Source organism: Anolis carolinensis, chromosome 3 (genome assembly GCF_035594765.1).
Source record: "Anolis carolinensis isolate JA03-04 chromosome 3, rAnoCar3.1.pri, whole genome shotgun sequence".
NCBI classification, from domain to species: Eukaryota; Metazoa; Chordata; class Lepidosauria; order Squamata; family Dactyloidae; genus Anolis; species Anolis carolinensis.
The window spans coordinates 74,700,602-74,726,789 of record NC_085843.1 but is presented as its reverse complement, the minus strand read 5'-3'; the positions used below and the strand labels follow the sequence as shown (position 1 = coordinate 74,726,789).

General features: G+C 40.6%; 1 protein-coding gene across 9 annotated transcripts in view; it reads left to right on the top strand.

The window, feature by feature from the left end:
* The window catches only part of tiam1 (TIAM Rac1 associated GEF 1), a 289,209-nt gene that overhangs the window by 68,958 nt on the left and 194,063 nt on the right, over window positions 1–26,188 (top strand). For 5 of the 9 annotated variants that reach the window (XM_008107611.3, XM_008107610.3, XM_008107614.3 and 2 more), the window contains 2 exons: window positions 6,387–6,440; window positions 14,767–14,963. The gene's annotated coding sequence lies outside the window, so the exon portion shown is untranslated. Of the gene's footprint in view, window positions 1–6,386; window positions 6,441–14,280; window positions 14,616–14,766; window positions 14,964–26,188 lie in introns of those variants that run through there. The other 4 variants (XM_008107615.3, XM_062975048.1, XM_062975047.1 and 1 more) reach the window with 2 other exon arrangements.

The window sequence follows — 26,188 nt, the reverse complement described above, 5'->3', positions numbered from 1 at the left end:
CAACTCCCCCTAATCCAGGGCCCATCTGTGCTCAAGAAATCAGGGCTAGTCAGCAAGCAGATGCCTGGGCGCAGGACCAACTTCGTCAAGGTCTGCACTTTCCCTTTTCGCTTAAAGATGGACTGCTTTGCTATAGAAATCATGTTTATATCCCACCCGGACCGGGCAGGGAAAAAGTACTTCGTCTGTGTCATGACTGCAAACCAGCAGGGCATTTCGGACTATTTAAAACCATGCATTTGATCCTAAGAGATTTCTGGTGGCCCAAGATCCGCAAGGATGTGGAAAAATATGTTAACACCTGCCCAGTATGCCAGCGCTCCAAGATAAGAAGGGAGAAGCCCTCAGGGCTTCTACACCCCCTTCCTAACCCATCTCGCCCATGGGAAATAATTTCTGCGGATTTTATCACTGACTTACCACCTTCCTGTGGATTCACCACGATCCTAGTGGTGGTGGACCTTTTCACCAAGTTAGCCCATTTCATTCCCTGTGAAGGTCTTCCCACGGCCCAAGAGACTGCAGATTTATTCCTCCAACATGTTTTCAGACTACATGGATTGCCCAAGAGTTTGGTCACAGACCGTGGATCCCAATTCACCTCTCGTTTCTGGAAGGCACTACAAAAACTATTGGGCATAGACTCTCGTTTATCTTCAGCTCATCATCCCCAAACGGATGGGCAAACGGAGCGCACCAATGCCACTTTGGAACAGTACCTTCGCTGTTATGTAAACTACCAACAGGACAATTGGGCTTCTCTGTTACCACTGTCGGAATTTGCCTACAACAATGGAGTCCAGGCTTCTACAAAAGAAACGCCGTTCTTTGCAAACTACGGCTTCCATCCACGTTTCTTTCCCCCTGTCATTGAAACTTCAGAAGTTCCCGCAGCAGAAGATTGGCTGCAGGAACTCACAGCGGTGCAACAACTTTTGCTCCAGCAACTGGAACAAGCCAAGGAGGACTATAAACGTCACGCGGACAAACATCGCCAGCCGGGCCCCGAAATCAAGGTAGGAGATCGGGTTTTTCTGTCCACTCGCTTTTTGCCCTCCCACCGCCCTTGCCGGAAGTTAGATGCCCGTTTCATTGGCCCCTATCCAGTGGTGGCGCAATTAAACCCCGTGACTTTCAAACTCCAACTTCCACGTTCAATGCGCATTCACCCAGTGTTTCACCGCTCCCTGCTCCTTCCGGCGGATGGTGTGCGGCCAGATGTAGACCGGCCGGCCCCCGTCCCTATTTTGGTGGATGGGGAGGACGAGTTCGAGGTTCAGGACATTTTAGATTCTCGCTTTCACCGCCGCCGCCTGCAATATCTCATTGACTGGGTGGGTTTTGGCCCTGAGGAACGCTCTTGGGAAGACGCCTCCACAGTCCATGCTCCTGATCTAACCCGCCGCTTTCATCAAACCTATCCCGCCAAGCCACGACCTCGCACCTCGGGGAGAGAGTCCCAGTTTGGGAGGGGCCTTGAGGAGGGGGATAGTGTGATGACTCATGGGCCTTGTAGTCCTGCTCATGACATTGTAATGCCTGATGAAGAAGAAAACTTGGGTTTTTTACCTTCCCAGTCAGAACTGGAATCTTCTCAGCCAGATCTTTCCCAGGCAGATCTGGGAACCTTGCACCTGCAAGAAAGTTGTGTCCCAGAAGTATGTCAAACAAACCCTGAGCCTACATCTCCCGTGTTCTCTCGCCATGAGTTTTGTAAACAACAGAGGGGTTTGGAAGCAGCTTCGCGCAGGAGTGCGAGGATAGCAGCTAAGAATGTACCCAATTAAGTCTGCTTTTCGTGAGAATCTTTAAGGAGTCAGACATCTGGTCTCAGAGTTTAGCTTTCGTTTCTGGTTCCCAGAGAACTGCTTCGGCGGGAAAGTTAGACTCTTTATAGGTGTTTTACCCGCGTAGTAACTTCGCGGAGTCAATTCGTCAGCCTCCGGAGCGAGTTGTGTCTGGACAGCGCGCTCCGATTCAAGCCTCGTTCCTGCTCAAGCCTTGCCTTGTTTCCAGCCTTCGCTCCTGTTTCCCAGCCTTTGTTTACCTACGGATCTTGCCTTGTTTCCCAGGACTAACCCTTGCCTTGTTTCACGGATTTTACCAAGTTATTCCACGGACCTTGTTCTTGTTCCTCGTTACCTTGTTCCACGTTTCAAGCCTTGTTTCAAGTATCAAGTTATTTCCTAGCCTTGCTCAAGTTCATGGACTAAAGGACCTTGTCATCTCCCCTCACTTTGCCTGGCAAAGTGAGTGTTTCGGTTATTGGATTACAACTTTGAACCTTAATATTTCATATTGGACATTGTTTCTTTGGACTAATTGTGACCTTTCCTGAAAGGTCTGCTTCTGGACTAACTTTTACATTTGCTTTTACTAACTTTATATATTTCTTTAATAAAGATATTAGATAGAATCTGGCCTCTGTGTATGGTTATTGGTGCTCTGTAGCCTGGGTCGTGACAGAAACTATGGAGGAGCATAAAGGAAGTAGTCTTGGGGAAGGATGCTGATTAAATTCTTGGGTCAATTCTTGTTAAATATTAAAAACAAGCCACGTTTTCCTGAGCCTTATTGATCCCTGGGTATAGACAAGAATGCTATGGTCATTCATTTCCTGGTCTAATCAGCTGATCTGAGGACATGAAGGATTATCTTGATACCAACTGCTACTGTGAAAGCAATTCCTAATATGTCAGTTCTGATGATAGCTCAACTCCAGTTTATGGGGCAAGAGGGTTAAGTGAATCCCCCCCCCCCCAATTGGGTCCAGGATTTGCTTATGAATTGTGCAATTGCTCCAAGCCTGCCACTAGCTGGGCACTCAGTGCTGAAAGAAAAAAAAGTTTCTTCCTTCTTCATCCCCAGTAGTTTCCCAAACTTCCCCGTATCTTTCTTACTACATGTATTGTTGTGCTTTACTTGAGTAATAAGACTCATCTGTGTTGCAGAGTTGAAAATGTGTCCAATCATAAAGAGTTGGGTCACTTGTGCTGTATGCTTTGCTTATTTATCTTATCTCTGTACCACCCTGCTAGAGTGCGTCATGCATGGAGAACAAAGTAGTTTCTCTTCTGGGCACCATTGCAGGGTTCCAACCACCTTAGTCCAGCTTTGATTGGGCTTATCCTGAAATGAAATGATAATGTGGTTGTCTTCCAGACATGTAAAGCATAAAGTGGCCTTGTGACACCTTTATTAAGTTAAAGCAACCATAGTATAAGTTTGGCATTCTGGGTGGAATATGGAACTGATTTAAGGCTCCTGGTATATTGATTTTATTTACCTGCAAGTTAGACCTGATAGCAGTAACATATATAGTCTTTAGTATAGACTATTCTTGAGAAGCATGGTTTTTTCACTATATATATTTATTTTCAAGGTATTCTTCAATTGATGACATGTGGTCTTCTGCTCCCCCAGGAAAGCTTTCAACCTGATATGAATGAGTAGAGTTTTCAGGCTCTGCTGACCAAGAAGTTGTCCATGAAGGCTTCCAGTAACAAATGACATATTGCAGCAATTAATCATCCATTCCTAATACTTTGCACTTGCAGTTGAACAAGTGACCCTTGCTAGAAGGTGAAGATTGGAACCTTTCCTCATGAGCAGCTGCAGGGTCATTAAAACACCATATCAGTCCTTTGACATGACTAATTTGTCTGCTGGGTTGTTTTTAGTTTCTGTGTTTGCTAACATGCACTTCCCTTTTTTTCTTGAGACAATAAATGATCCTCCTGTAACTATAAAAATTCTGCTGTCAGTCTGTGGATGTGATTTCTCTGCATGGGTGTACCTTTAAATTGGCCCATCAAGTCTGCTTCTTTTCAGTATTATAGACTCTTATCTCTTAATCTAGGTCATGCTCACATCAAAATCTCTATGCTGTTAGGCAAACCCGTTCAGTGGATCTCTGAAATTTCCTAATGAACTCTCATTGAACTCAACACAAAAGCAGATGTCTCTGGCCTTCTGACTTCTGTGTGCTGGAATTCAAGGCACTTGACTTATCCATGAAACATAAATTTGCAGGGACTTCTGTTATCCTTTGTAGTCTGTCTATACACTTCACTTGCACAGTGCAATCTATACAAATGCATATAGTTTTGAGCAATCTGTCATTTTCCATGAATTATAACTGACTGAGACTCATTTTTAAATGGTACTTTTCAACATGAGGATTTGCAACTATTTTGCAGTGCTCCACTCAAGGGAATACACATATGTTCAAATGGGGAGAAGTAGCTAAGTTTATCAGTGGGATTCAGTAGCCTGATCTGTCATCTGGATCACTTGAATTTCTTTAGAAAATCTCTGGAAGATGTCTTGAGTTTGGTGGAAAAAATTAAGTCATGTCTAATTTAGTATTGGAATCTGAAAAATATATTGGTGTGACAATATTCTGTCATGGAATTATTGTTACAGCCCTGGAGAAGATCAGAGACACTATCTGCATGACTCAGTTTGGAGAATCAGGAAAGTGCTTTGGGGAAGTAGGTCTACTGTTTAGTCAGTTCAGCATTTTAAAATATGTCAATAATTTTCATTTTCACCATGCTTTACAAATATTCCACTGTATCTTTCAGATTTTCACAGACAAAATAAATAAACATGAGTCCTTTTGGAGAGATAGGGCGGTCTACAAATAAAGTTCTTCTGCTTCTTCTTCTTCTTCTTCTTCTTCTTCTTCTTCTTCTTCTTCTTCTTCTTCTTCTTCTTCTATGGGTGATCTGTGAGATCTAAAATATAAATATTTGTGGGGTAGACATTTGAACAGTAGACCAGGGCCCTCAGCGACCAGGGTTCACATTCCTGTCACCCATGGAAACCCCCTGGTTGGCCTTGGGCAAGTCCCAGTCTCTCAATCTCAGAAGAAGCCAGTGGCAAACCTTCCGTAGGCAAAAAGTGCCAAGAAAATCCCATGATAGGTTTGCCATAGCATGCCATTAGTCACATACCATTTGAAAGCACACAACTATAACAAGCAATTACAAATAAGACCCAGCTAAAATTAAATCCCATTGATTTCAGGGAATATTGAAAATATACTTTTTTCCCTCCTTCCCTGGTAAAATAAATGAGATTTAAATATACTTAATTTTGGTAAGTTTGCACAATGTATGTTTCCAGAATTGGTACAGATGGCACAGATTTTTTGACACAGGATAAAAATTGTTGTCTGGAATATTTGTCAAATTATGCTTATTTTTGTATTAAAAGCATCCCTGCTATGATGGGCTATTTGTCCACAAAGAGTAGACAGACCTTCTTTTGAGTGCTTCAGTTCACTTTTCAGGATTGGCGAAGGGGAATTTCGTGAAAAACAAAACTTTCATCTAGCATATTTCTGTGGCAGCTCCCTCCACCTATCATCCTCTGAATGTACTAAACTTGCCATCATATCATCCCAGCCAGAAACTTCATAAATATTATTACACCATTGTGGAAGAAGGTTTATGCTAGAATATACATGCTTTTTGTGTTTGAAAATTATTCTCACATAGTAATGTAAAATTTCAGGATATTTTGAAATCATATTTTTTCCAGGAAAATTTTTAAAAATGCAATGTTTTCACCCATTACATGTTTCAACTTTAGGAAAATCCCTTTGCTATTCTATGCAGTCACACTGCTAATTTGGGAACATAAAATGTCATATTTAGATATATTAATCTAATCTATCATGATTTTGCATAGATTATCATGTATCATATGCTAAAAACATGATTTATTCACATTCTAAATAGAAGTTGAATTTACTTTTACATGTTTTTTTTTACAAATGGAACAAAAATGTTCTGAAATGTAAGGAACATCAATACAATAAGACACCTCTGTAAACTCCCAGTTTTGAGGAGCACACAACCCTCCCCAATTAAAATATCAACATTAGTAAAACACAGAAGAATACTATGTCTTAAATCGTCCACCATAGTGTGGCCCCAATTGCAATACTCTCATTCCCATGAAAAGAATTGATGGAATGCAAACAAGACCAGGAATTGCAGTTATTTCATATGGTACACAGTTTTAATTAAAAGTCTTACATAGTTTTTAGAAATATTTTCTGGTAGTAAATATATGGATACCTAAAATGTGTTAAACATTTATTCATTATTCTAAAATAAAATATCTCCCAACCTATTTATTCAGAAAAAATGGGAAAAAGTTTTAATCCCCTCTCCTGATTTTTCAAGTTGTTCACATCTCTATTTTCACATAATAGTCTCCCTTCCAATGTGTATGCATGTGTGGATGAATGCAGTCTTCTCCCTCTGGACTGCTTGCTACATTGACAATTTAATTACTGTGTGTCCAAAACTAACTAGGTGTGCAAGCTGGCACATGCTGTGCATTGATGGATTTTGTGTAATTTTGTTTTCCAGGCTCAAAGCTGTGAAGTGAAGTGATGATGGCAGCATTTCCTATTTCCCAGGCTTGTACGTATAATACTTCCCTATGCTCTTTGTTTATATAGATTCAGGATAAAAGAAGGCTCTTTTAAAGTTAACTTTCTGGGTGAGACTGGATAAGTTTTTGTCTGGTTTCTTAAATTCATTTTGCTAGTGTTTAAGAAATGGGATAAAAAAATATTTGGTGAGATAAAATGAATGCTTCAATATAGTATACACATGCCATTATGAGTCATGAGAACTTTGGAAAGGATCAACCAATTAAAGAACAAAGATTTAAGATAAAAAGTAGTGTTCTTAGTACTTGATGGAAATAAAGAACCTTTGTATAAAAGGAAATTTGCAGTGTGTGTAAGTAATTACATATTACTTTCATTTTAAAATCTACTTCATTTCAGGGAATTCTTGAATGATTCCCAGACTGAAAACTACTATAAAAGATTAGTTGAATAGACATTTTCCATGCCTCACAGCCTCTGAGGATGTCTGCCATAGATGTGGGCGAAACGTCAGGAGAGAATACCTCTGGAACATGTCCACACAGCCCGAAAGACATACGACAACCCTATTTCCCAAACTGTATTATCTCTTGGACACTGCTCAAAGTGCTACTATGCCTTGTGAAGGCATTCACATGCATCCTTCGTAGTTTTCCACATTTTGTTGTGTAACATCTTGGAATTGAATTGTTTTTATTGGTATCGTTACCACGATATAGTCAGCATTGTGAAGTTTCAAAATATTTTTATTATGACATGGAAGTATATTAAATAAGGAAACAAGCACAAATTAACTATTCTTGGCAGCAGAAATATTCACCTTTGCTTGATATATATATACCTAAATGAGTCTAGTGCAGTTTGCCGCTTTCAGAAGTCATATAAAGTTTTGAGTCCACCTGTGTGCAACTCCAGTTTTACATGATCTCAGATTACATATATGTTTTTCTAGAAGACCTCGGAGTTTGCTGGAGACCATATTTTACAAATAGTATCAAGAAGATGAAGAGCCTATCAAAACAAACCTGAGATAAAAATACACAGAAGCACTAGTCAGGGTTGCTTATCAATTTTGAATATCTTTTGAAATACCACTAAACACGTGCTTACAAAAGAGAATGAACTTAATGGCTTAATTATAACTTTTCTTAGAGAGGGCTGTATAACAAAGCTCAGTGGGTGGGAGAGTGTTAGGCCCTTTCTACACTTCCATATAATCCAGATTATCAAAGCAGATAATCCATATTATCTGCTTTGAACTGGATTATATGAGTCTACACTGCCATATAATCCACTTCAAAGCAGATAATCTGGCTTTTATATGACAGTGTAGAAGGGGCGTTAGAGAAGTATCCAAGAGGCCAGTGGTAACGCTGAAGGAGCTGGATGGGTCTGCAGTTGAGAAAAGAGCCATAGGAGAATTATTCATTGGATAGCCCCAAAGCCTGTCTTGTATGGAAGACAAATTATCTGCTGAAATGAAACCATATCAAATGCCTGTTTTGAGGTTATGGAAAGGCAGGTGGGAAAACATATATGGGAAAAACATTTTCTGATCTGATGAAATCTAAACTGAGCCTTGTGGTTTTACTGAAGAACATTATGAGTGGTGCCCAGTTAAGAATGTTAATTGCCCTGAGAACATGATGAAGCATAATGGGGGCAGCATTATGTTATGGGAATAACAGCACTATTTATTTATATTCTGCCGTCCTCCCAAAATTAGGATTCAAGGTGTCTTACAGTTTAAAAACTCAATAAACATACAATATATCAACATCAATTTAAAATAGTTACAGTATTAAAATGCTTTGAGTATCTAGTTTAAATAATACAATGCAATTAAAAGATTAAAATGCTATGAAAAGAGTTCAGTTTAAAACAATACAACCACCACTGAGAAGACACTCTCTTGTATTCCCACCAATAATATGTAGTGGAGAACTGAACACAGTTTCTCAGCAAGTAATGCTGTACCTCAGTAAATACTTCCTAGCAGGAACATAGCCAGAAAATGGGGGGGGGGGGGTAAACTTTTTTTTTTTTTGCTTATCATGAAAAGTAGTTCCATAACACAAAATAATTTAGATATCAGGCTCCATCAATAAGCTTCAGTGGACACTCATGGGGATTTGGTTAATCAGTTAAAATACATGAGCAAACCAGGTTTTTTTTAAAATCTGAAAAATTTAGGTGGGGGGTTGAACCCCTAACCCCCCTCCTTGCTTACAGCCCTGCTTCCTAGGGCCCTTCCACACAGCCATATAACCCAGAGTATCAAGGCAGAAAATCCCACAATATCTGTTTTGAACTGGGTTATCTGAGTCCATATGGCCATATATTCCAGTTCAAAGCAGAAAACGTGGGATTTTATTCAGCTGTGTGGAAGGGGTCTCAGTCTTCACTGAGGTACAGCATTACTTGCTGAGAATCATAGAATCATAGAATCATAGAATAGTAGAGTTGGAAGAGACCTCATGGGCCATCCAGTCCAACCCCCTGCCAAGAAGCAGGAAATCGCATTCAAAGCACCCCCGACAGATGGCCATCCAGCCTCTGTTTAAAAGCCTCCAAAGAAGGAGCCTCCGCCACAGTCCGGGTTCGGTTCCACTGCCGAACAGCCCTCACAGTGAGGAAGTTCTTCCTGATGTTCAGGTGGAATCTCCTTTCCTGTAGTTTGAAGCCATTGTTCCGCGTCCTAGTCTGCAGGACAGCAGAAAACGAGCTTGCTCCCTCCTCCCTATGACTTCCCCTCACATATTTGTACATGGCTATCATGTCTCCTCTTAGCCTTCTCTTCTGCAGGCTAAACATGCCCAGTTCTTTAAGCCACTGCTCATGGGGCTTGTTCTCCAGACCTTTGATCATTTTAGTTGCCCTCCTGTGGACGTTTTCCAGTTTGTCAACATCTCCAATTGAGGTGCCCAGAATTGGACACAGTATTCCAGGTGTGGTCTGACCAAGGCAGAATAGCGGGGTAGCATGACTTCCCTGGATCTAGACACTATACCCCTATTGATGCAGGCCAAAATCCCGTTGGCTTCCTTAGCAGCCGCATCACATTGCTGGAGCACAATATCAGGCAATAGGTGATTGTATCATCATCATCATCATCATCATCATCATTTATATCCCGCCTTTCTCCCCATGCGGACTTAAGGTGGCTAACATGTATCCACACCAAACAATTTAAAAAGAGCAGTACAAAAGCTAAAAAACAATTAAATAATAACAGTGTGGTAAAAATAGAATTAAGATACATCAAATATATTAAAATGGCTTTTAAAACTCATATCCCCCCCAATCCTACTCACCTTCTCCAGAGCCTCCTCTTTTCCTTACCCAAAAGTCTGTTGGCAGAGAAAGGTCTTGAGTTTATTCTGGTTTCTCTTGGGAGGGAGTTCCACAGCCTGGGAGCAGCCACCAAAAAGGCCCTTTCCCATGTTGCCACCAAGTGTGCTTGAATGGGTGGTGTGACCGAGAGAAGGCCCTCCCAAGTACATCGTAGATGTCTCCCAGGTTCATAGAAAGAGATGCGGTCCTTCAGATAACCTGGACGAGAGCCATATAGGGCTTTGTAGGTCAAAACCTGCACTTTAAATTGTGCCTGGAAACGTGTTGGTAGCCAGTGGAGTTGTATGCTCCCTGTAGCCAGCCCCAGGTAGCAGTCTGGTTGTTACTCTTTGGACCAACTGAAGTTTCCGAGCACTTTTCAAAGGCTGCCCCATGTAGGGTGCATTACAGTAGTCCAACTGGGATGTAACCAAGGCATGTACCACCATGGCTAGAACTGACTTCTCCAGGAATGGGTGCAGTTGACACACTAGCTTTGACTATGCCAAAACACTCCTGGTCACTGCTGATACCTGGGTCTCCAGGTTCAGAGCCGAATCCAGGAGTATTCCCAAACTGCGAACCTGCATTTTCAGGGGAAATGTAACCCCATCTAACACAAGCTGGGTCCCTATTCCCAGATCTGTCTTATGACTGACTAGGAGCACCTATGTCTTGTCTGGATTAAGCTTCAGTTTGTTTGCCCTCATCCAGTACCATTACAGCTGCCAAGCATTGGATTAGTACAGGAACCACTTCCTTGGAATTAGGTGAAAAGGAGTGATAGAGTTGGGTGTTAACCCTGGACAGAGTTGGGTGTTAATCCTCCAAACTCTGGATGACCTCTCCCAGTGATTTCATGTATATGTTGAACAGCATGGGGGACAGCACAGAGCCCTGGGGGACCCCACAGGCCAATGGCAAAGGAGTCACAACAGAAGTCCCCCAGCACCACCTTCTGAGAATGTCCCTCCAGGAAAGAATGGAGCCACCGAAGAACAGTTCCTCCAAGCCCTATCCCAGAAAGGTGTCCCAGAAGGATACCATGGTCAATGGTATTGAAAGCCACTGAAAGGTCCAGGAGAGCCAACAGGGACACACACCTGCAGGGATCCTGCCCTGATGTAGGGAGGCATTAATCACTTCCCTGACCCACTCCACCAATCCCCCTCTGGCCCGTTTTATGAGCCAGGAAGGGCAAGGGTCTAGAGCACATGTGGTAGCTCTCGCCTCTCCATGAATCCTATCCACATGGTCAGGCTGTACAAATTGAAAGGTATCCATCAACATAGGACAAGCAGGTGTCAAGGTTACATCCACCGGAGCTGTGGTGTCTTAGGTCAGAGCTAATCCAAGTGATCTTATCTGCAAAATGGTGGGAAAGCTTCTCACAGTGTGCTGCTGTATGGTCAACATTCTCTTTTGGACCAGGTTGGATTAGACTTCTAAGTACCCGAAACAGCTCTGCTGGACGATTTTGTGTTGCAGCAATAGTATTTGTATAATATACTCTTTTTTGCTGCTTTTATTGTCCCACCATAGATCTTCAGGTACAACTTTGCTTGTTTTCAGTTGGAATCACTCTGAGTTCTCTGCCACTGTTGCTCTAGTCCCCATCTCACTAGTCCTGAATGGCAGTTGTTTTGCCATTTACTGACCTGGCATTAAGTTGCAGCATTTTCAGCCCAGGGGGAGTGCTACCAAGGCTATCCAGATTATTTGAGATGGTGGACAGTTTGGGGTTCACTAGCACCCTGTTGTTAACTCTGCCCACTGGGCGATATGCCTTTCCCCCGTTTCCGTGTCTTCCTCTCCCCTGTGTAACTGGGATAGCTGCTGCCTGGTGGCTGTGGTCCCCCTCCCTTCCTTGGGGTAACAGCCCACTTAAAGCCACAGAAGCCCCCCCCCCCCTTCTTGTCTTTTCTTTCTGGTCTAGACCGGGATACACATTTTGGTAGATTTTACTGCCCAACTGTAGTGGTGAGCCATGTTTCCTGGAAGGCTGCAGTATCAAATGTCAAGAAGTTGGCCGGGTCCCCACTGGGAGCTCCGTTTCTCCATTCTGTAGCATTCCAGGACTCCAAGGCAAGAGTTGAATGGTATTCCCAGGCCTGTTGACTTGGGGTGCTTGAGGCCAGCAAATTTGAGGTGGGGAATGTGGGGCATTCTGTCAGTCCAACTATGTAATATGATCCAGAATGAAATCATCAATGAAATCACATTGGTTATGCATTGTCGTATAGCTACTAGCCTGTAGATTGGGGGCTGCACCCAAATCTATGGTGACCTGGTGTTTTGCAGACCTTCCCAAGCGGGAATACTCCTTCCTGGAGTGGAACATATCTTCGGAGTGTTCTGGGGTAAAGTCTCTGAAATGGAGAGTCTGTTGCTTGGGGGTAGATCTGTGGTACTGGAGGAGACTGAAAGCTTCTCCTTGAAAGCTGTTATAGAGGTTTTTGGAGGATTTTTCAAGATCTTATTGTATATAGCCTGGGGCACTAGGGAAACCAACCCTGTTAGGTGCATGGCTGTATTCCAAATTGCCAACATGATTTCTCTGAAGACACATTGAGTCTTTTGACAATATCAGCCTGTTCTGAGACTGAGAGAGGAGTGAAGGAGTTAATAAGTTCTTCTTCTAGAGCAGTGTTTCTCAACCTGTGGTTCCCCAGATATGTTGTCCTTCAACACCCAGAAATCCTAACAGCTGGTAAACTGACTGGGATTTCTGGGAGTTGTAGGCCAGAACACCTGGGGATCCACAGGTTGAGAACCACTGTTCTAGGGGCTTCTTGGCAGAAAGCATTGGTGAGAATAATGCTACATTAGCATCTTTTATAACTGGGATAGGTTTGATGACTTTGGAGTCGCTGAAAAGCTGATCTTTAATCAATGCCAAGTCCTTAAGCAGTGCTGAGACCAAACCAGAACTCCCTTGTCTGGGTGCAAGCATGAGGGGTCTAATGCCATCTGTGCAAAAAACCCATCTTGGAAAGATTACAAGGGATTTTGTTCAGCATGCTGGGAACAGTAGAAGAAAACTATGACAGGGCCTTTTCAGTGGTGACCCCCCGCCCATGGAACGCCCTCCCAAATGAAATTAGATAGTCTCCCTCCCTCTTGAGTCCCCTGAGGGGTGAGAAGGGCGGGGTAGAAATGATGTAATAAATAAAATAAATAATAATAAACCTACTCCAATCTGCGGGAAATTTGGGATTGGGGAGAAGTTCACCTAGCAGCATAGTGATCCTAAAGACAAAACCAAGGTAATTCTAGCATGGTTTCCAAACAATGACCTGGAAAAATTCCCTTCAAGACCACGATGTCAATTTGACTAAGAATCTGTGGCATGACTTGTATTTTTCTGTTCACCAAAGCCAAGAACTATGGATAAATTTTACAGAATCCTATAGTGCAAACTTTACTTTTTAAAATGTAAAGACCATCTAAGCATTTCTTTTTCTCATGTACATATGGGCTGTACTACTGTTCTGTTTAACCTTTTTTAATTGAAGAGATCCCATGGACCTCTGTTTTAACTTGTCGGTGAGACATACTTTATACTTTCTAACCTTTACTACACACTGGCTGTGTAATGTTACCATGGAGAAACTGAAAAAGTTATATGACTCTCTTATCCCCAGTCGCTTAGTGGATAATTGAATCTTTTTTACTGTTGGGCACGGGAGAACTATTCTTTTAATTACTTCTTCCTAATACCACAAAAGACACTCATTCAGAAAGAATAGTTTTGACAGTTTCTAAAATTTGACATGCATACTTTCTTAACATTTTACCTTAGATACATCAAAATGGAAGATGTTCTGAGACGCAAATGGAACATAACTGTTTTGGTTCAGCAGATGGCCATGACTTTTCTGCTGAAGATATTAATAACATCAATGGGTTTCACTGTGAACAAAATGCAAAGTGGTTGGGTTTATTAATGTGTGTGCTTCTAATGGAGAAACAAAGCACAATTCTTGGACAAAATATGAAAGGAAAAAATACTGCTGTCTCAGACAAGTAAATGAGAAATAGAAGAGCGTATAGGTTTCATGTTATGACAGCTTCAAACTAGTCATCAGAATATATTTCTCTAAAACTTGTTCAGTAACTGAACCTAGATTAACCAGTTATTGGTGGTTGGAATATTTTGCTTACTTTTGGGATAGACATAAGGACTGTGAACACTTTTCATGTTCTGTGCATGTATCTATTCAGAAGAAATCTCAATTAAGTTCAGTAGGATTCTTCTACTGAAAAATTGTGCATAAGGCCAACATTGTGAAATTTTACCTTCATTGAACTCATTAATTCTAAACAGACAGCACAGGATTGTTGCACAGGAGAGACAACAGTGGTAAAACCTGCTAGTGCTTCCCTCAATTAATTGTGTATACTGAAAGTTTAGGGGAACAAAGCAAACAGCTTCATTTAGACATGGTGTTTGGTTGTTTGCAAGGCCAGCTTTTATTTTTGCCCCGAAAGGATGATCATGTGTAGTGTATTTACTTGACATGTTTGCTAAATTATCTGCTGTGAAGCTAGTCTGTGGCTGTTCTTCAGTTCTCCTGATGTACCTCTATAATTGCAGGACATGATTAGACAGTTATGTTCCCCCGACCTAAATTTTAAACATTTCCACCCCCACAAGTTCTCTTGCAAATCAGATTTTGCTTTCTGGCTGATGCATGTCATTTCCAAAGCCTTCCTTAGCAACCAGATATTTCTAATAATAGTCCCAAGCCCTGTACCATTTTTTTAAAATGTAGCAAAGTACCTCTGAATGAGTGGATGTTACATTGCGGTCTCCTTTCATGCTTAGAGTCTCCTCCAAGTAATTGAATCAAATGAAGCTTATTGTACTGTAAGTAAAACTGACTCTGCTAATAGGGTTAAGGCTATTTGAGCCACAAGACAAATTCCTTTGGCTGCTTTCATACTAAGAGACAATGTTAGCTGCAGCTGTATTTTTTTCTTTTCCTGATGTGTATCTGTGTGTATGATTTAATTTACAGCTTGTGATCTGAACCGTCTTCTACTTTGTAAGCACTTCGTCTTAAGAGACATGTGTCGCCTTAAAAAGCCTCACTGTTTTTGATGTGATCTGCTAAATTGTTCCTGTTGGACCCTCTGTGTGTGTGATCTGGAGTACTTTATTTGAGGGCTGCAATACATCAAGAGCATAGACCTGTTTTTTTCTCATGGAGCAAAGGTATGTGGTGATGCATTGGTTTATCTGTTTTCTTTCTATTGCATTGCTTTATCAATGTGTAATCCTCTGTGCATGATGGATTGGACTGAGTTTAGAGCCAAAGCACACCTTACTTTAAAGCTACACTTTTTCTTCCCCTTTACTCTAAAATCAATCATAGATCTTAAGCTTTAATCCTCCTACCTGCAATAGCCTTAAGTCACATTAGGGGACCCATACCTCTAATTTATGTTGCCAAACAGTTTTCTGCAGTTTAGACTCATTAATTTCAATGGATTTTCTCAAGGCATGACAACAAACAGCTTGGTATTTAATTTTGAAAGATTTTACATTATAGAAACACAAGTTGTAAAGGGAGTTAAATATTAGATCCGTGTTTAAGGCAGGCATATTTCATTCACATCAATTGGGAAATTTGCCTTTCTGGATGCATATTCCAGAAATCTATGCTAGCTGCCAGATTCTGAGAGTTATAGCTTAAAAAGTTAATTTCTCTGAGCATTGTATATAGCTTTTGGGGGAACAGTCATAATCCAGAGGTACAGTATATAGTCTGGATACACTGAGTCCTAGGTTCAGCCCCTGGCATCTTTAAAGCCATGAAATGCTTCCATCTGAAACCCTTGTACTGAATGTAGACAATACTGAGCCAGACAGACCAATTGTCTGACTCAGTGAAAAACAGCTTCTGAGCAGTCTCCATCATTATCCACACAGCAGTGAGTCACATTATGTATTATGATTATATTTGAATGTGTGTCTTTTGTGTATGTCTATTGTGAGTTTGGTTTAATGCAAGGGGAATCAAAAATGTTCTGAGTATATAGCCACAAGCAATAATGATTACGGTTCAGTGTGCTGGGGATATAGCAATCTTATGTCCTGCATGATCTGTTTTCTAAGTTATGGTAAACCATGATCTGCAGTGGCAGGAGTGGGAATGATACTGCCATGGATGCCATGGATGGGGGAAAATACCTGTATTTTAAAACAAATCCTTACACAAAACAAAAAAAAGTTTATCTGAAGCAAGGTATTTTGTTTAGCAAAATATTCAGGTTCTGGAAAACAGAAGTAGTTTTGCTTTTAAAACTGGAACTGACCTTTTAAATCTTTCATCTGGAGGGATTGGTTTGATCCCTTGAGAGTCCTATAGCTGGAGAAATGGTTCCTGGGCCCCTGACATTTGCTCATCCCTGCCCTAGAGAATCCATTGCTTTGTGTTGCTTCTAATGGCGAAGATCCACTCGTCAAGTCAGAGATGTAAGCTGTCACTTATTCTTTCAGTGACAACTGTTTCAGCTGACTTTTTGCTCCCAAAGAACCTCTTGAAGGGGAAAAAGAGAACAGAAGGAGAGACTGCTTATTATAGCCCCTATGACTAAGGGCTGCCTAATACACCAGCATTTTTTCCTACATGAAGACCAGTAAAAATGTAAATTGCTGGATTGCTATTTCCATTGTTAGTGATAAATTATGCTGGGAATTATAGTCCAAAAAATCTGAATAGCTTCGGTGTGAATACCAACAAAGACAGGCATTATTAGTAATTTTTATTGTTTGGTTATTTTTACTTTAGGGTGCAATCAGGCCTGGTAGTCCAAAGTGAGACTCTAGTATTTATTTATTTATTTGCCCTATTTATACCCCGCCTTTCTCTACCCTGAGGGGGACGCAAGATGGCTTACATATGGCAATTATTCAATGCCTTAAAACACATACAAAACATTAACCTTAAAAATAAATTCAATTAAAATTAATACAAGTTAAACATTTAAAACATTACATTCAATATTAAAATCATGCCATCCAAAAATCGTAGTCCAAGGCCATTCCATAGTCATTGCACATCTTCCAAATCTATTATTGTACGTGCTATTTTCTGAAAGCCTGATCCCAGAGCCAGGTTTTTACTTTTCTTCTGAAGGCTAGGAGGGAGGGGGCTGATCTAATGTCACCAGGGAGGGAGTTCCACAGCCGAGGGGCTATCACTGAGAAGGCTATGTCTCTTGTCCCCGCCAATCACACTTGCGAAGTAGGTGGGACTGAGAACAGGGCCTCCCCAGACAATCTTAATTGCTGAGGTGGTTCATGGGGGAAGATACATTCGGAGTGGTAAGCTGGGTCGCAACTGTTTAAGGCTTTATAGGCTAAAGCCAGCACTTTGCATTGTGCTCAGTAGCAGACTGGCAGCCAGTGGAGCTCCCTGTACGCTCCTCTGGTGAGCAGTCTGGCTACTGCCCGTTGGACCAATTGAAGTTTCTGAACAGTCTTCAAAGGCAACCCCACGCAGAGCGCATTGCAGCAATCTATATGGGATGTAACAAGAGCGTGGACCACCGTGGCCAAGTCTGACTTCCCAAGGTACAGGTGCAACTGGCGCACAAGTTTTAATTTTATGGAGAATAGGGGGATTTAACCCCTTTTCCCCTGCTGCAATACCATCATGTATTTGGGGTTCTCTGTTTACGGTTTGTATTGTGTAATAAATTTGGTATTACAAAAGATCCCAATTGTTCAAGGAGTCACCATTGATCCACAGTAGAACTGCTTCTGTGGATGCAGACTTAAAGTCTCCTCATCCTCCTTTATCCCCTTTTACACAGTAGAGTAGTGATCCAGAGTGATGATCACTATACTTACTCAGGAGTAAAAATGAACATAATGTAGCTACTTATAACATTGTTAAAGTTGTATGTATCTTTGTTGGGAAACTGTTCATTTCTTATCTTTTGATAGTATGCTATCAGATCCTAAAATGCTGAGATAGGCTATGAGATCTATGATACTGAATTAATATTTTCCTAATACCATCTCTAAAGTTCTCTGTGTGCTTTCGTGTATCTTAATGTGTATAATTTCTATTATGGCATGACATTGTCAGTTTTACCTTAAACATTTCCTGTTTTTGGCAATATCGTCTTTCTGTTGTACTGACATGTTATCTCAGTCTGACATATCAAAGCAAACATCTTGTGCAAACTACTACCAACTTATCAGACATTATTTATATGATGAATATGATAGCACCTTTACCTTGATCCAATTTTTACCATTTTAAATTAAAATGTAGCAGTAAAACATGAATGCTAAATCAACAGTCAATGCTAATAAACCTCATGCCATGTTTTTCTACAACTATTGCCCTTATTGAGTAAATGTTGGTGTTAGCAGATGCCGCTAGAACAAATATTGGGGAGCTGGCATTGACTTATTGAAATGGGCTGTTGATTCTGACTCCTGAGCAGCAAGAAATCTTATTATTGCATGACTTGTGACTTGTGTCTAAGTGTTCATGTGCCTTCTCATGTGCACACACTGATATCTCTCTGTGTGTGTGTACTTAGTGTGGGATTCTGTTCTCAGCTAGAACATCAAGATGGTTGTTTTAGTGGGTTTAGAAGATAGAAGCAAATAGCCTGACAAATGGCTATCCAACCTTTGTTGTGACTCCCTCTTATTAAAGGTTTGGATGGCCATTTTTTAGCATCCTTTATCTGTATATTTCCTGCATTAGAAGGGATTACACTAGATGACCTTTCAAGATGTAATCCCATTACAATTTCCAATTCTACATTAGGAATGTGTGCACCATTTTTAAGCAACGTGTGTGATTCTTTCCATCTTACAAATAGTCAAACCATCTGTTTGGGCCATAATCCAAAGAACTACTACAAGTACTACCATGTGTTTTTTTTAAAATACTACTAATATTAAAATATTTAAAAAAGATATACAATAGTACGATATCCAAGTGAGTTATCAAAAGATGGGCAGAAACTGTTTTCCCTTCTCATACACTGGAACTTAGGGCACCAGGATGTTAGACTATCTGGTGCATGTATCACATTCTGTGCACAGAAAGCTAACAATGCTGGGGAATAGCATGCTAGAAGCTTTCTTACAGGTGTGTTTTACGTAAAATAATGTATTTACTTAAAAGGCAGTCTATTTGAGCATGTATTTCTCTATACAAATTATGTGAAAAATCTCTGTAAAAGCTACAATTAGTCATTTTTCTAAATGTTTGAATTAGCTTTTGCATATACCTACTGGTAGATTTTTTCGTGATGGTATATTTCACACTGTAGTCAATGGATTGAACAAGATTTCTGGTATTGAAGCTATTATCTTGATTAGGAGATCCGTGAGCTCACATAGTGATCCAGTGTATATGATGATTCCTTTTCCAAGTTGCACTGAAGATAGAAATCCAAATTAGATTCTCTGTATTAACATGAACCTACAAATCATAGACTGAGGAAGGTTTGCAGACTGTCTTTTATTATTCAAGTATAGCTGCTTGATTTGAATGCCATCATACTTTATAATTAAAGTGACTACAGAATGGAAGAAGGACTTGACATGCGTGGGAAGTTGCAAGCTAAAGCCATGATTTTTATTCTCCATGGCACTGTAGGGAGAACTTGCCTGAATTTGAGGCATTGTATATCTGCTCATTTCTAGGGCTATGAAATGACACAATCTTTCCACACTGACATGATTAAAACTGAAGACAAAACAAGACGGATATGCCATAATTACCAGAAGTACATCTTAAGAAAAACATATTTTTCCGGTTATGTTGGTCAAAGTATTTCCTTCTGTGCCTGGTATCACCCTTCCACCATTACGCAGTTGCTTTCATGTTCAGAGTAAGAAGGGGAGGCATTTCATATGGCCAAGTTTTCTTCCTGACGTGCAATGATAGGGCTGCATCCTGAAACATGGGTTTTCCTTACTCTAATTTTTGATCTCATAACAAGATGTTACAACATGCCAGATGATTTTTAAAGCTTTCTCCTATTTTCCTCTCAGAAACATAGATTCAGTCTGTTCTAGATTAAATGTTGCATGCTTGCTATATGGCAATATTGAAAAACTTCATATTAGTATATAAAACAAGGGAAGCTAGTATATACTAATTAATTCAATGAATCATATTAGAGATCAGACATACAATTTGTATTAAATAACTTTAACATTTGAATAACATTTGAAAGGCCTCTGTCACTTCACACAGCTCTTTAACTGCCCTGAATCCCCCCCGGGGGGGGGGGGGGAGAGGGCGGGTTATAAATAAAGTATTATTATTATTATTATTTGAAAATGTATTGTAAGAGTCATACTATGCATCTTTCTGTATCCTCTTATATTCTTCCCCATTTCCACAACTATATAATTTTGCTTAAAAACAATGCATCTGTGGAAGCAGACTGATATCCATGATAGCTTATGCTATCATAGTTGTCTTAGACACGATGCTAGATTCCTCTTCCCACCCCCTTTTCATATTTGTACCACAGCAGATTAATGTGAATATTGTGTATGCGCTAAAACTTTTAGTTATTTTTCCATGGGTCCATTTAACGTACAATATTAATCTGGGCCATGAGTGATCACCTATAGATGGATAATCCGGACTGTGAAAATGATGGGGATGGCAGTAAGTTTGTTCTTCCTTGCCAGAAAGAGTATCTACTCTACTTAGAGAAGTGGGTCATTGTTTGTTATGACAATTATGGTAAAGTATTAACACTTATATAAAAAATAACCAATTTCTTCTCTGAGTAGAAACAGATAGTGGTGTCACCCGATGGACCTGTTCCTGCACCACAATCTTTGTGTTGCACCTTCTGGGCTGCTCAGAGCAGAGAGGTGGCAGCTTGCTCATTGGTAAGCAGATGGAAGATCACTCTTCCCTCCCCTTTGCTCAGGCTGCTCCCTCATCTCACTTGTTGCTAATAATAATAATAATAATAACAACAACAAAAACAACAACAACAATAATAATTTTTCTATCCCACCCGCATCTCCCCGAAGGTACTCGAGGCGGCTAACATGGGGCCAAGCTCAAAAACGAACAAAGTATGGCAAGTTAAAACATGTATACTGTAAATAACTAAATAAACAGTACCACCACAACAGTCAAGTAAGATAAACAGATTAAAACACAATAATACAATATAACATCATGATACCCAGATAAAAGATAAAATAATACAAGCAAATATCACCACTAATGGACAGGATGGGGGCCTCTGTGGCACAACTCTTCTCTTGTTCTTGGACTTCTTGTGATACTTCAGGACTGCTCTGGAGCCATTGCTGCTGCCAGCCTTCGGTCCTGTCACCTAGGAGTTGGAGGTGATGAGTTCAGTAGTGCCGTTGCTGCCAAAGAATGAGCTGCTACAAAAGTTCAAACATCAAATAAACCTTTATCTTGCTTACCTGTGAGTAAACCAACTGCACTGAGCAACCAAGGAGGGAAGGCTGAGAGCAGGGTTTGTAGTATGAGAGGAGGACTGTGGAGATGATACCATGTAATCCACGTGAGTTGGGGGATTCTGAAGGTTGCATCAGTGGTAAGTCCCGTGAGAAGGTTTCCTCATCCATTATCATTTGTAGATGATTGATAGTACATTTGCATGGTTTCATCTGGGAGATGTATGTGACAACTGGAGTTCAAAAGGAATCTTTTACATTCCTTTTGTAATAGATTTTTTGAAGTGCTAGTTTGGACAGGAGCCTCCGGTGGCTCAGTGAGTTAAAGCGCTGAGCTGCTGAACTTGCAGACCGAAAGGTCCCAGGTTCAAACCCAGGGAGCGGAGTAAGCGCCCGCTGTTAGCTCCAGCTTCTGCCAACCTAGCAGTTCGAAAACATGCAAATGTGAGTAGATCAATAGGAACCGCTCTGGCGGGAAGGTAGCGGCGTTCCATGCAGTCATGCTGGCCATATGACCTTGGAGGTGTCTACGGACAACGCCGGTTCTTCGGCCTAGAAATGGAGATGAGCACCAGCCCCCAGAGTCGGACACAACTGAACTTAACGTCAGGGGAAACCTTTACCTTTACCTTAATTTGGACTTGCTCTGACCCCCCCCCCCCCCACTTCTTTGGGTAGATGGTTTTTTCTAAGAAATATTTCATGTATTATTTAAAAATGTTGATTTTGATGCTTATATATATATATATATATATATATATATATAGTGTGCTTTTTAGATTTTTATTACATACCAAACTGCTTTTTACATGTGCCTCTATTTTTGACACTGTCTTGAACATTCATGTCATGCTTTGCTTTGTTTTTGAGCCATTTTAAAATAAATGAAAGATGTTTGCGGCAATTGAAAATGTGACTCCACAAAATCTACAACGTTGAGATTTATATAACAGCAGTATGACTGACACAACAAAATGTATGTGGTAGCTGACATGTTTGAAGTACAAGCTAATTAAACCCAAATTTGGCACACACGCAAAGCAAGTCTGAAATCTCTACTGGTAGTGTGCATAAATAAAATTATGAGATTCATAAAGGATAAAATCTGATAAAGGATTTAAACAGGTTACTAAGATTATCAATTTTGTTTTTCTCCCAGTTTCTTAGTGGTTGTCATGAAGGCATGGTATAACCAGTAACAACAAAAGCAGATTTGCATAGCAGTGTTCATCTTTATGCATTCTGATTTCATAGCCTAATCAAATTTTGACACTGATGCTTAGCAGAAAAGAGATCCTGGTTCATCATTTTGTTGCTAGGTGCCCAGGCCTAATTTTATGACAGATAATAAACCACCAAAAATGAGGTATTTTTATATAAGGCAAAAAAAAAAATCAAAAATTTGCAATGCAAATGCCTACACCAGCTTCTAAATTTTGAATTTTTATCACCATTTGGTTCATTTTCTAATATGAAGAGGAGTAAAAGCTTTATGTTCATGAGCAAAGGAAAGTTTCTGTGAGCACTTTCCATAATTAGGGAGGGGGGAGAACATGGGAAAACTTCTATATATATAAATGAGTTCTGACATCGCGGTGACGCACTAAATAGCATAACGACACATACCCCAACCTTGAAAACTGGCAAAAAACCCCAAAATCCCTGTCTCAAGGCCAAGACAATACAATTAAACAAAAAACACAATCAGAATGCCAAAAAGGGCCTTCTTCCTCTTGCCTTTCCTTTCCCTCCTTCCTTCTTCACTCCTTTCCACTTCTGAACCTTCCTTTCTCCTCTTGGCCAACTTTCCTAGCACAGGTTTGGGGTGAATTTCCCAGGCTGCCTGGCCATGTTCAAGAAGCATTCTCTCCTGACGTTTTGTCCACATCTATGTCAGGTATCCAGAGGTTGTGAAGTGTGTTGGAAACTATGCTACTGGGATTTATATATATGTGCAATAATGTCCAGGGTGCAGGAAAGGACTTTTGTCTTGAATGTTGCAATTGGTCCACTTGATTAGCATTGAATACCCTTGCAGCTTCAAAGCCTGGCTGCATCCTGCCTGGGAAATCCTTTGTGGGGAGATGTAAACTGGCCCTATGATTCTCTCCTCACGTTTCGCCCACATCTATGTCAGGTATCCAGAGGTTCTGAAATGTGTTGGAAACTAGGCAAATGGGGTTTATATATATCTGCAGTAATGTCCAGGGTGGAGGAAAGGACTTTTTTCTTGAATGTTGTAATTGGTCCACTTGATTAGCATTGAATACCCTTGCAGCTTCAAAGCCTGGCTGCATCCTGCCTGGGAAATCCTTTGTGGGGAGATGTAAACTGGCCCTATGATTCTCTCATCACGTTTCGCTCACATCTATGTCAGGTATCCAGAGATTATGAGGTCTATTGAAAACTAGGCAAGTAGGGTTTTATACTTGTGTGCAATAATGTCCAGGGTGGAGGAAACCACTTTTGTCTTCAATGATATAATTGGTCACCTTGATTACCATTGAATAGCCTTGCAGCTTCAAAGCCTAGCTGCATACTACCTGGGGAAATCCTTTTTTGGGAGATGTAAGCTGACCCAATGGAACCCCCCGGTGGTGTAATAGGTTAAACCCATGTGACTTGAAGGTTAGCTTTCTCTTCCCACGAATCCAACCTGAGAAGACCGCAGATAAGCTCCTGCTATCACCTCCACCTCCATGCGGGGACATGAAAAAAGCCTCTCACAAGGATGGTAAAAAACATCAAAACATCCGAGCAACGTCCCCCGGGCAACGTCCTTCCAGATGGCCAATTCTCTGCCCAACAAAACATTCCTACAGCCACAGCAACACGTGACCGGACACAGCTAGTTCCAAAATAAGTGAACAGAACACATCTGCTTTGTGTTAGGAGTATAGTCTCAGAACTTGCTGTGAGAGCTGCAGCATCCAGATACAATACTGTTCTTCTACTCCTGCACTCAAAATACTCTTCCCACTCTTACTTCAAATGGCCCTCTCCCCTATGTAGAATAGCAGAATTAGATGTTTTAGGTGACCAGGTTGGAATCCGTGGCGTGAGCTACAGCAGATTTTTCTTTAGAGCAAACACCACCTGATTTGTCCATACGTCATGTTAAGGATAGACTAAAACAGAAGTTACGATTTTGCCAAGCCTTCATGATGTCACTTGATGAGATATCTTCATCTGTAGGTGTTCTCCTTTATAAATAATGGCAAAGTAGCATCTCATTTAAACCCATGAAGGTGGCACAGTTGAAGCAGGAGAAGGCAAATATTTAGAAAACTCATATAGCAGACTAATGTTGGCATTAAGAATGGGAACTTTGGAATTTATTTCTGGAAATCTACCTTGTTTCTGTCTAGCTCCATGATTTAGCAAGGCAAGACAGAGCACAGCACAAAGCATATATTTTGGCACTGAAAAGCTGTTGCTTAGGTTCCCTAGATGACCTGGACTTTTGCATGAATATCCAGCCCTTTTATCCACAGTTTCACACATCTACGCAAACTCTGAGATTGTATGCCCCACAGATATAGGGGCCATACTGTAAATATTAAACACACCTGCATTTACAAACAGCACAGAGAAGGAAGAAGAACAAACAAAACAGAACAGCCAAGCCAAATCATGCATAAATGGCTTGTGTGAGTTTCCTAGGAAAAAATAGGCTAAATTGTACTTTGTTTTGCACAATTTCTGAAGAACAGTGTATCAAATAATAATACGTGTTGTGTATCCCTTAACTGAAATGCTTAGAACTGGATGTGTTTGGGGGGTGGGGGTGGAAACGGGATCCAATTTTAAACATTACATTTATTTATTTCATATATAACTTATACAAATAGTCTGAAGGTAATTTTATACACAATATTTTGAAATAATTTTGTGCATGGAACACTTTACATTGAGCCATCAAAAAGCAAAGCTGTCATTATCCCTGCCACCCAAATAAACAGTTTTAGATGTTGGAGCATTTCAGATTTTTGTGAAAGGGATATATTCAAGCAGTATTGTAAAATAAGAAGGCTATAATATGTTTCTGTTCTGGTGGCTTGTGAATTCAGAAAGCATTGTTTGTTTTTTATGGTATATAGTAATGTTCAGATCAAGTCTTAGATGGCCTTGATCACTGCTACTAACCTTGGAATGACATAAAATTATTCAGTCAGTTTGGAATATTTTTGGAAAATATATTAGATAGCCATTCCATTTTTCCCATTCTGATTAACAATATAGGATTATTGTGATGCTGATGGCTTTCTAAGACAAATAAATGTGTGTAATGTGCTTCAAAAAGATATGTCAGTCAAGGCAAATTTGTAGTGTTGCTGAGAAAAAGCTTTCATTTTAATACTCATAAGTATTTTGAAGACACTGGGTAAAGTATTTGAAAAGAGAAATAAAGAGGGGAAACTTTCCCAGTGTTACTACATTCTTTCTCTACTGCAGCTTTCTCAAAATTGCCACCTACATTTCCAGTTTTCCAAAGTCAACATGCACAGTAGGTTATGTTATATTCCAACACATTATAGAGTTCTAGATTGCTGAAGGCTGCTCTTTGTGCTAAGAATAACTAATTAATGTACCCAAACCTGCAGAAGTGAACATGGAGAATATGAAAATTGTATCGGTAATGCAGTTCACACATTCTCTACTCTTGGGCTCACTAATGCTGCTGAGATAGTGTAGCGGAACCTTCGTGCTACGGTTCTTGTTGGCGCAGTGGAGGAATTTGAAGACGGACAACTGAAGGAATTTCCCAGAAAGCAGTTTTATTTCGCTAATGGCCACTAGGGGTCCCCCTAGCACAAAGTAAGTGCTTCTCCAGGGGAACCGACCAGTGGCATGCTGAGTGAACATTTATACACACTACAGGGTTCGGGTTATGCCCGCCCACAAGCAAATTCATTGGCTTAGAGTTGTGACGCTGCCCAATCGGTGCTGACTAGCAGGCCGGCTGCACCCTTTTTGTGCCGTGCTCACAAATCTTTCAG